This window comes from Bos javanicus, chromosome X (assembly GCF_032452875.1).
Source record: "Bos javanicus breed banteng chromosome X, ARS-OSU_banteng_1.0, whole genome shotgun sequence".
Lineage (NCBI taxonomy): Eukaryota > Metazoa > Chordata > Mammalia > Artiodactyla > Bovidae > Bos > Bos javanicus.
In genome coordinates, this window is record NC_083897.1 from 79,499,771 (window position 1) to 79,509,454 (window position 9,684).

A 9,684-nucleotide genomic window follows, 5' to 3' on the forward strand; every position below is an offset into this window, starting at 1 on the left:
AAGGATAGAAGATGTCACAGAAATCAAAGCTTTAGAGACATTAGAGCCACTGATCCCAAAGACCCCCACCCCACCCTTAGAAAGAATCCCTCCAGCACATGATCTCATCTATAACCTCAGGTTGTGGATCACATAATATGATGCCGCGTCCTTTTGTAAGCTGCTCTTGGTATGTATTGCAGGAAAACAGCAGTAGGGGAAGAGCTATGTTTGGTGAGTGCTTCCCAGAATTGAGAAGAGCCTGGGCTCTTCTGGGAATGTTCTGCTCCTGGCTTAGTCTCTGCTAGGGAAGTCCAGCCCTAAGGCTTCCATACTCCCATGGCCTAAGAGAACCATTTGTTTCCTTGGAAACTCCCAAGTCCTCCAGGCCCCTTCGACTTGCTGTGCTTGGCTCTGAGCCACATCAAGGAAATGTGGGATGCAGGGGCTCTGAGAGTTTCTCCTCAGCTGTTTTCCACTTTTTGGAGTATTTTCTATTATAATATTTCAAATGTGCAGAAAAACAGAGAGACTAGTACAACAGCTAGCACCCCTATTTAATAACACTTTGCCATAAGTGCTTTACAGCTCTCTCTAGTTTTGAATTAAATATCTTTTTTTTAAATTTTATTTTATTTTTAAACTTTACATAATTCCCTGACTCACACTCACTCATGTCCTCCCTGAAGTAGGTCCCCCTCACGGGCGTTTGAATAACCCTATGTCTTTATGCAGCTTCACAGCCGTTCTGCCTCCTCTATGGGTGACTCCATATCGCCTTGGAAATGGTCCCCTGATGCCTCCTGGTGAACTTGGAGGATTCTACAACCCTGAATCCGAAGTCAGAGAGCAAAAGCAAGAACATCTCAGCAGCTTTTCCAGATAACCCAGCACTCAGCCCTCTCCCATCTATAAATTTCTTCTCTTGAAGTGGGCCCTGTCTCAGTGGTAGAGCTGAGCTCTCTGTTTTACCAAGAGAGGCCAAGAGCACCACCTTGAGTCCCAGCCTTGCTCAAGTGATAGGAGTGTTCCATTCACACAGAGGGCTGGTCCCTTGTCAGCTGCTATCACACCCCCTGGGCTCAATGACCAGGTATGACTGATGGGGATGGGGAGGAAGGCAAGACTATGCAGATCTGAGTCCTGATGAGACTCATCCAATGGGTCTACTGGGAGCCGGCTAGGATCACCAGACCACACAGCACTCTCCAAGGTGACCCATCAACCATTTTCCACATCAAAGCCGCTGATACCTGCAGTCGCTCACTATACTGAGGTGGATACAGAGAGCAAGCATGGTAGACAGCCTTCTAAAATGGCTTTGCAGACCCTTGCATCCTGGCACTCCTGCCCTGTATAATCCTTCCCTTTGAGTGTGGACTGGACTTAGTAACTTGCTTCTAATCGACAGAATTTGGCAAACATGGTGACATGTCATTTCTGAGGTTAGATTATACCAAGACTGTGACTTCTGTCTTGTTGGCACTCATTCTCCCTCTCTCCCTCTCTCTCTCTGATTCAGTTTGCATTTTGCATTCTTACTCTGATGGAGAGGGCCACATAGCAAGGATCTGATGATAGTCTCTGGCCAATGACAGACCAGAGAGGAACTGAGGCCCCCAGTCCAATAACGCACAAGGACCTGGATCCAAACAATAGCCTCATGAGTGAGCTTGGAAGTTGACCCTCCCCCAGTCACACCCTCAGACGAGACCACAGTTGAACTAACACCTTGATCATGGCCTTGTGAGAGATGGATAAAGGAGGACCTGGTTAATTCATACCTGGGTCCCTGCTGCACAAATGCTGGAGCAAATAATGGTATCGTTTTAGGCCACCATGTTTGGGGGTAACTTGTTATGCAGTAGTCAGGAATAACGAAGAGAGCAGGAACCTCTAGGGGCTCAGGGCAGGAGGCAGAGGCCTGATCCAGCCTGGGAGAGCTTCTCAGGGGCCAGGGTGGTGAAGGATGTGCCCACACCTTGGGGACTTGTTCTGCTTTGCCACTAATCCTCTGTGTCACCTTGGGCAAATCACTTGAAGTCTCTGGCTCAGTTTTGCTCTTCTGTTAACACTTAACTGATACTCAGCTTACAAGACTGTTGGAAAGATAACTGCCAGTTTATTTGTAACTCACATGACAGGATGTCTGATACATACTAGGCCCTCAGGGAATGGCAGCCGTGAGTATTGACATAGTTGATGTGAGACCCTGCACCCACCTTGCAGAAGCTCCCCAGTGATCCTGGAGGGTCCAGTACTCAAAAAACCAATCCAGGGAAAAGTATTTCCCTATCAAGTAGTACAAAAGCATTTGTTCTCCAGGAAGGGAGGCTTATCTGAACAGACACTTTTATAAAACTTCTGATGTGAGGGAGGCAGGCCCAGTTGGATGCAATTCTGAAGCAATATCAAGGGACACAAAGGGACAAATATTCTCATTTCTCCCTCCCTCCCTCATTCCATTCCTTTTTCTCGTTGCCCATTTTCAAGGTCCTGTCTTTGCAATTCTGCCTCTTTTCCCTGATGTCATGTCTACTAAACATGCAAAACTTCCTTATGTTTTTCTTGTGGTAGACTGCATAAACTCATATCAACACTCTCACTATGCACTGATCTCTGGCTCCCTCAGGCCACAGAGGAAAGTCCCTGCTGGCTTCTGCGGAACAGCTGAGGTGGGAATCACCTTGACATTCTCATTATTCCCTAGAGATGGTGCATTTAGAGGGCCCCATTTATACAGGATAGACATCTGTACAGGACAGCAGCTCAAGACACATTCCAGACCAGTGGAGTGGAGACTTTGTTCTGGATCCCCCATACCCCAAATGAGATGATTTGGTAAAAGCCCCTTTTCATCCAGGATTTTGTCTCTCATCCCCCAGACCTTCCACCTGAACATCTGAACTCTGTTTTTCTCCTACAGCCTCATCTCTCTCTACAGTATGTCTCAAATTTGCCTTCAGTCACCCTCCCCATTCACACACACACACACACACACACACACACACACACACATGCACACACACACACACACTTTCAGTCCTGCCCTGTCTCAAGGCCTTTACACTTACAGCTCTCCTCTGAAACCACTATTTCCTGTTTTGATCTTGCACTTGTCTTTCTAGTCTTTGATATTCCTACCTCCGTAAGGAACCCTTTCTTGCTCCAAGATAACCCCAGCCCTTGGTCTCCTGTCCCCTCTCTGCTGTGCACACAAACATGCCAGGGACTTTTCTCCATCACAGCATTTTGCACAACTGAACTGTCACTTCTGGTAAGTTAATTTGCATGACTATCCCACCCAGACTCTCACTTCTGGGGCAGGAAGTATGCTTTATTGGTTCTGGAACACCCAGGCTACAGTACATTGGGTCACAAAGAGTCAGACACGACTTAGCGACTGAGCACACATGCACGTATCTCTGATCTAGGACAATGGTGAGCAGTATCCTTTTATTTCTTCCAGCAGGGAGTCCAAAGCCTCCTGCCCAGCAGGAGTTACATGTTTTCCAAGTCTGGGCTGAGAGAAGTCTCCCTGGAGGTGCCAAAGGCTTTCCTGATATGAAACTGGTCTGGCCAAATATAAGTAGGGCAAGTGGTGTGAGGCCACAAGGGATACAGAGATGGGTGTCAATGTTACCACAGATGACAGATCCCAGGCCCAAGGGGCAAGGTGCTGAGGCTTCCTCTCTCCCTCTGCCATTTCAGGAGAGTTTTTGAAAGGGGACCCCCTGGCTGTTTTGCTGCCACTCGCCAACTGATCCAGTGGACAGACAAAGGCATAACTTGGCAAGCAGCACTAGGAATTCTAGTGCCCTGATTTATTTTAACCTACTATATGTGTTCCCTCTTTAGCTCATCCAGCATTTAAGATGATAGCTTTGAATTCTTTGTCAAGTAAGACTTATGCAGGTAGTTTTCATGGTGAGTTACTGGATATGTTTGTTATTCCCTTGAATGGGCCAGGTATCCCTGTATCTTCATATGCCTTGGTATCTTTCAGTGAGAATTTAGGAGACTACCTCCTGATCATGGTTCACTCTGCTGGGAAGGTTGTTACGCAAGTGTAAGACAAAATGCCACGGACTTTCCTATCATCTTTAGTGGAATCTTTTCTGAGGAGGTTTACCTTGTTGCTGTAACTCTTTGTTTTCGGAGTGCTTATCAAGATACTTTGTAGACTTATGGATCGCAGCCATTCTGACTGGCATGAAATGGTACCTCATAGTGGTTTTGATTTGCATTTCTCTGATAATGAGTAATGTTGAGCATCTTTTCATGTGTTTGTTAGCCCTCTGTATGTCTTCTTTGGAGAAGTGTCTATTTAGTTCTTTGGCCCATTTTTTGATTGGGTCATTTATTTTTCTGGAGTTGAGCTGTAGGTGTTGCTTGTATATTTTTGAGATTAGTTGTTTGTCAGTTGCTTCATTTGCTATTATTTTCTCCCATTCTGAAGGCTGTCTTTTCACCTTGCTAATAGTTTCCTTTGTTGTGCAGAAGCTTTTAAGTTTGATTAGGTCCCATTTGTTTATTTTTGCTTTTATTTCCAATATTCTGGGAGGTGGGTCATAGAGGATCCTGCTGTGATGTATGTTGGAGAGTGTTTTGCCTATGTTCTCCTCTAGGAGTTTTATAGTTTCTGGTCTTACGTTGAGATCTTTAATCCATTTTGAGTTTATTTTTGTGTAAGGTGTTAGAAAGTGTTCTAGTTTCATTCTTTTACAAGTGGTTGACCAGTTTTCCCAGCACCACTTGTTAAAGAGATTGTCTTTAATCCATTGTATATTCTTGCCTCCTTTGTCAAAGATAAGGTGTCCATATGTGCGTGGATTTATCTCTGGGCTTTGTATTTTGTTCCATTGATCAATATTTCTGTCTTTGTGCCGGTACCATACTGTCTTGATAACTGTGGCTTTGTAATAGAGCCTGAAGTCAGGTAGGTTGATTCCTCCAGTTCCATTCTTCTTTCTCAAGATCGCTTTGGCTATTCGAGGTTTTTTGTATTTCCATACAAATTGTGAAATTATTTGTTCTAGCTCTGTGAAGAATACCGTTGGTAGCTTGATAGGGATTGCATTGAATCTATATATTGCTTTGGGTAGTATACTCATTTTCACTATATTGATTCTTCCAATCCATGAACATGGTATATTTCTCCATCTATTAGTGTCCTCTTTGATTTCTTTCACCAGTGTTTTATAGTTTTCTATATATAGGTCTTTAGTTTCTTTAGGTAGATATATTCTTAAGTATTTTATTCTTTCCGTTGCAATGGTGAATGGAATTGTTACAGCCACTATGGAGAACAGTGTGGAGATTCCTTAAAAAACTGGAAATAGAACTGCCTTATGATCCAGCAATCCCACTGCTGGGCATTCACACTGAGGAAACCAGAAGGGAAAGAGACACGTGTACCCCAATGTTCATCGCAGCACTGTTTATAATAGCCAGGACATGGAAGCAACCTAGATGCCCATCAGCAGATGAATGGATAAGAAAGCTATGGTACATATACACAATGGAGTATTACTCAGCCATTAAAAAGAATACATTTGAATCAGTTCTAATGAGATAGATGAAACTGGAACCTATTATACAGAGTGAAGTAAGCCAGAAAGAAAAACACCAATACAGTATACTAACACATATATATGGAATTTAGAAAGATGCTGACAATAACCCTGTGTACGAGACAGCAAAAGAGACACCTATGTATAGATCAGTCTTATGGACTCTGTGGGAGAGGGAGAGGGTGGGGAGATTTGGGAGAATAGCATTGAAACATGTATAATATCATGTATGAAATGAGTCGCCAGTCCAGGTTCGATGCACGGTACTGGAGGCTTGGGGCTAGTGCACTGGGACGACCCAGAGGGAGGGTAGGGGAGGGAGGAGGGAGGAGGGTTCAGGATGGGGAACGCAAGTATACCTGTGGCGGATTCATTTCGATATTTGGCAAAACTAATACAATATTGTAAATTTTAAAAATAAAATTAAAAAAAAAAAAGATACTTTGGTCTGTATATTGTTGTTTACGTTATATTTCTATATGCAAGTGATGGCCTAGATTTTCCTAGTCCTGTCCTCTTGTTGACATCCTTCTTTTAAGAACATCTCATTTCAAGAGCCCTATTTAAATCCATTTGCTTTTTCACTGCAAGTAGCTTTGAATAACAGAGAAGGCAATGGCACCCCTCTCCAGTACTCTTGCCTGGAAAATCCCATGGATGGAGTAGCCTGGTAGGCTGCAGTCCATGCGGTCGCTAAGAGTTGGACACGACTGAGCGACTTCACTTTCACTTTTCACTTTCACGCACTGGAGAAGGAAATGGCAACCCACTCCAGTGTTCTTGCCTGGAGAATCCCAGGGATGGGGGAGCCTGGTGGGCTGCCGTCTCTGGGGTCGCACAGAGTCGGACACGACTGAAGCGACTTAGCAGCAGCAGCAGCTTTAAATAAGAGACGAGCTGTGCCATGAGGTTTACACTGACTTCTTGGAAATGATATAGTGATCTTTTCTGATGGATCAACAAATAGTTCAGAAGTCATCCAAATGTTATTTTCTTTACAAAATGCAAAGCATAGGTCTCAGCAGATGTACACTTCTCACATTTTGGTTCTCTTCATTGTCTCATTATAAGAAGCATAACACTCTGACGAACCTGGCATGGATCCTGATGGGCTTTATGAAGGTACCATTTTTTATGTCAGAGAGCTAAACATTTTCTTTTCTCTATAGCACTTTCATCTAATAGCTTTTTTTTTTTTTTTTTTTAGCTCCTAGCATCTTTTATTCTTACTAGACTCTAGATACAATTAATTCTAGCAGGGCAGGGCTCAATTCTGTTTAAGCCTCACATTTGAGATGAATTACTTAAATATTATACATGGAATGCACATTCTCAAAACCGGGAAACTAAAATTTGATGTAACTGATTTACTCGATATTTACATAACCATAAAAGATTGTATATGCTACATGAGCTTTCGTGTTATAAAATTGACCTTCTTATAAACTTGCTTTCATATAAAACATAGTAACTCTTTGCTCATCTATCCTAACCTATGAATTGTCACACCAACACTTTTTAAGATCTACTTAAAGAGATGAGTTCTCCTTATACAAGGTTAAGAAACCTGAAGCTCCAACCCAGAAATTTAAAATTCTTTTGTTTCACCAGAGATAGATTATGGGCAAATCTTACCTAAGTAGTACTATAGGAAGTTACAGTGTTGACCAAAAGGAGACACAAGTTTTCAACCATTGTTTTAATGGGTCTCAAGGTCTGTGACAGATTTTTGGTCAAATTGTTTCTATTGAAAAGTTCTGAACTGCCACACACAAAACACATGGTCCACAAAACATTCACCTCACCTTCTGAAGGTTTTGTGATTCATTGTTATCATTACCTAGTGTTTTACATTAACCTTCCATGGCCAATTGAGGCAAACAGTTCTGAGACCCTTCTTCCACCACTAAGGCTGGGTTAACAGGTGTTAGTGATAATATTCATCTAGTCTTCTGAGCTTGTTTGGCAGACTTGGTGACCTTGCAAGCTCTAGCTGCCTTCTTGTTCACTGCTTTGATGACACTCACAGCAATCACCTGTCTCATGTCACGAACAGCATAATGGCCCAGAGGAGGATACTCAGAGAAGCTCCCAACAGATGGACTTGCCAGGACCCATGTCAATGATTGGTGGCATCAAGAGTTTTGAGGCCATCTTCAGAATGACGATCAGTCTTCTCATTCAGCTCAGCAAAATTGCAAGCAATGTGAGCTGTTTGACAGTCCAGCACAGGTGCATATCCAGCACTGATTTGGGATGGATGGTTCAAGATAATCACCTGAGCTGTGAAGCCAACTTCTTACATCAGTGGGTCATTTTTGCTGTCACCAGCCACATTGCTATGACAAACATCTTTGACAGACACGTTCTTGACACTGAAGCCCACATTGTCCCCAGGAAGGCCTTTACTCAGTGCTTCATGGTGCATTTCAATAGACTTCAGTTGTTACGCTGACTGGAGCAAAGGTGACCACCATGCCAGGTTTGAGAACACCAGTCTCCACTTGATCCACAGTGGCAGTATCAGTACCACCATTCTGTAGATGTCCTGGGGGAATCAAACACAAGAGTTTGTCAGGTGAGTTGGTGGCAGGATGCATCCAGAGCTTCAAGCAGTGTGGTTCCAGTGGCATTGTCATCTTTACTGGTGACTTTCCATCCCTTGAATCAAGGCATGTTAGCACTTGGCTCTAGCATCTTGTCGCCATTCCAGTCAGAAACTGGCACAAATGCTACTGTGTCAGGTTTGTAGCCAGTTTTCTTAACGTAGGTGCTGACTTCCTCAACAATTTCCTCATTTCTCTTCTGGCTGTAGGGTGGCTCAGTGGAATCTATTTTGTTAGTTCCAACAATTAGTTGTTTCACACCCGGAGTGTAAGCCAGAAGGGCATGCTCGTGGATCTGCCCATTCTTGGAGATACCCGCTTCAAATTCACCACCACCAGCAGCAGTCATCAGAACAGCACAGTCAGCCTGGGACGTGCCTGTAATCATGTTTTTGATGACGTCTCTGTGTCCTGGGGCATCATTGATGGTCACATAGCCCTTACTGGTCTTGAATTCCCACAAGGAGATATCAATGGTGATACCACACTCATGTTCAGCTTTCAGTTTGTCCAAGACCCAGGCATGCTTGAAGGAGCCCTTTCCCATCTCAGCAGCCTCCTTCTCAAACTCTTCAATGGTTCTCTTGTTAATCCCACCACATTTGTAGATCAAATGGCCAGTAGTGGTAGACTTTCCACATGCCCAATGACAAGGATGTGGATGTGGGTCTTCTCCTTTCCCATTTTTGCTTAGGTTTAGTGGTGGTTTTCACAACACCTGTGTCCTGGTGGCAAAATTGTTGCAAGAAAGCTATCTTTTAATCTTAATGATTTATTTTGTTTATGGCTTCCCTCTCACTCCACTAGGATGTAAGCTCAAGTGATTTGTGTCTGTTTTGTTTTGTGCTCTACTCAAATGGTTAGAAGAATGCCTAAAACACAGAACACAGAAGACCTCAAAAGGTATCTGCTGTATTGAGCTGGACTGATATATGCTGACACCTGAGGCTATCCTCAGTTAAAGACTCACCACCAATCCCTTCGCCTGGATGCGCCAAAAGGCCAATGTTCAAGAGTGCCAACTTTGCTATGTGTATTTATTAACTTCATCCCTACAGAAATCCTATGATGTTGGTAGTATTGTTATCCATATTTTGGTGATGGTGAAACAGAAGAGTGGAGGAGGAATAAGTAACTAGCCGATGTACACAGCTAGTAAGTGGCAGACCCTGATATTGCAGCACGGGCACCTCAGCTCTACATTTGTGCATCTTAACACTACACTGCAGCTTCCCTGGTGGCTCAGTCAGTAAAGAGTCTGCCTGCTATGCAGGAGATCTGGTTTTGAACCCTGGGTTGGGAAGATCCCCTGGAGAAGGGAATGGCAACCCACTTCAGTATTCTTGCCTGGAGAATCCCATGGGCAGAGGAGCATGACAGGCTACAGTCCATGGGGTCACAAAGAGTCAGACATGACTGAGCGACTAAACCTACCTACCTAAACACTACACTGTACTGCCTCTCTGGAAATATACCAATGGCTAGTCCTAAAGGAGACCTTCCTTGGTGGCTGAGGAAGGCCAACA

At 43.8% G+C, this 9,684-nt stretch overlaps 1 pseudogene; it reads right to left on the bottom strand.

Moving 5' to 3' along the window:
• Nucleotides 1-7,245: 7,245 nt before the first annotated feature.
• On the bottom strand, nucleotides 7,246-8,842 carry LOC133242469 (elongation factor 1-alpha 1-like; annotated as a pseudogene).
• Between the last annotated feature and the right edge of the window lie 842 nt (nucleotides 8,843-9,684).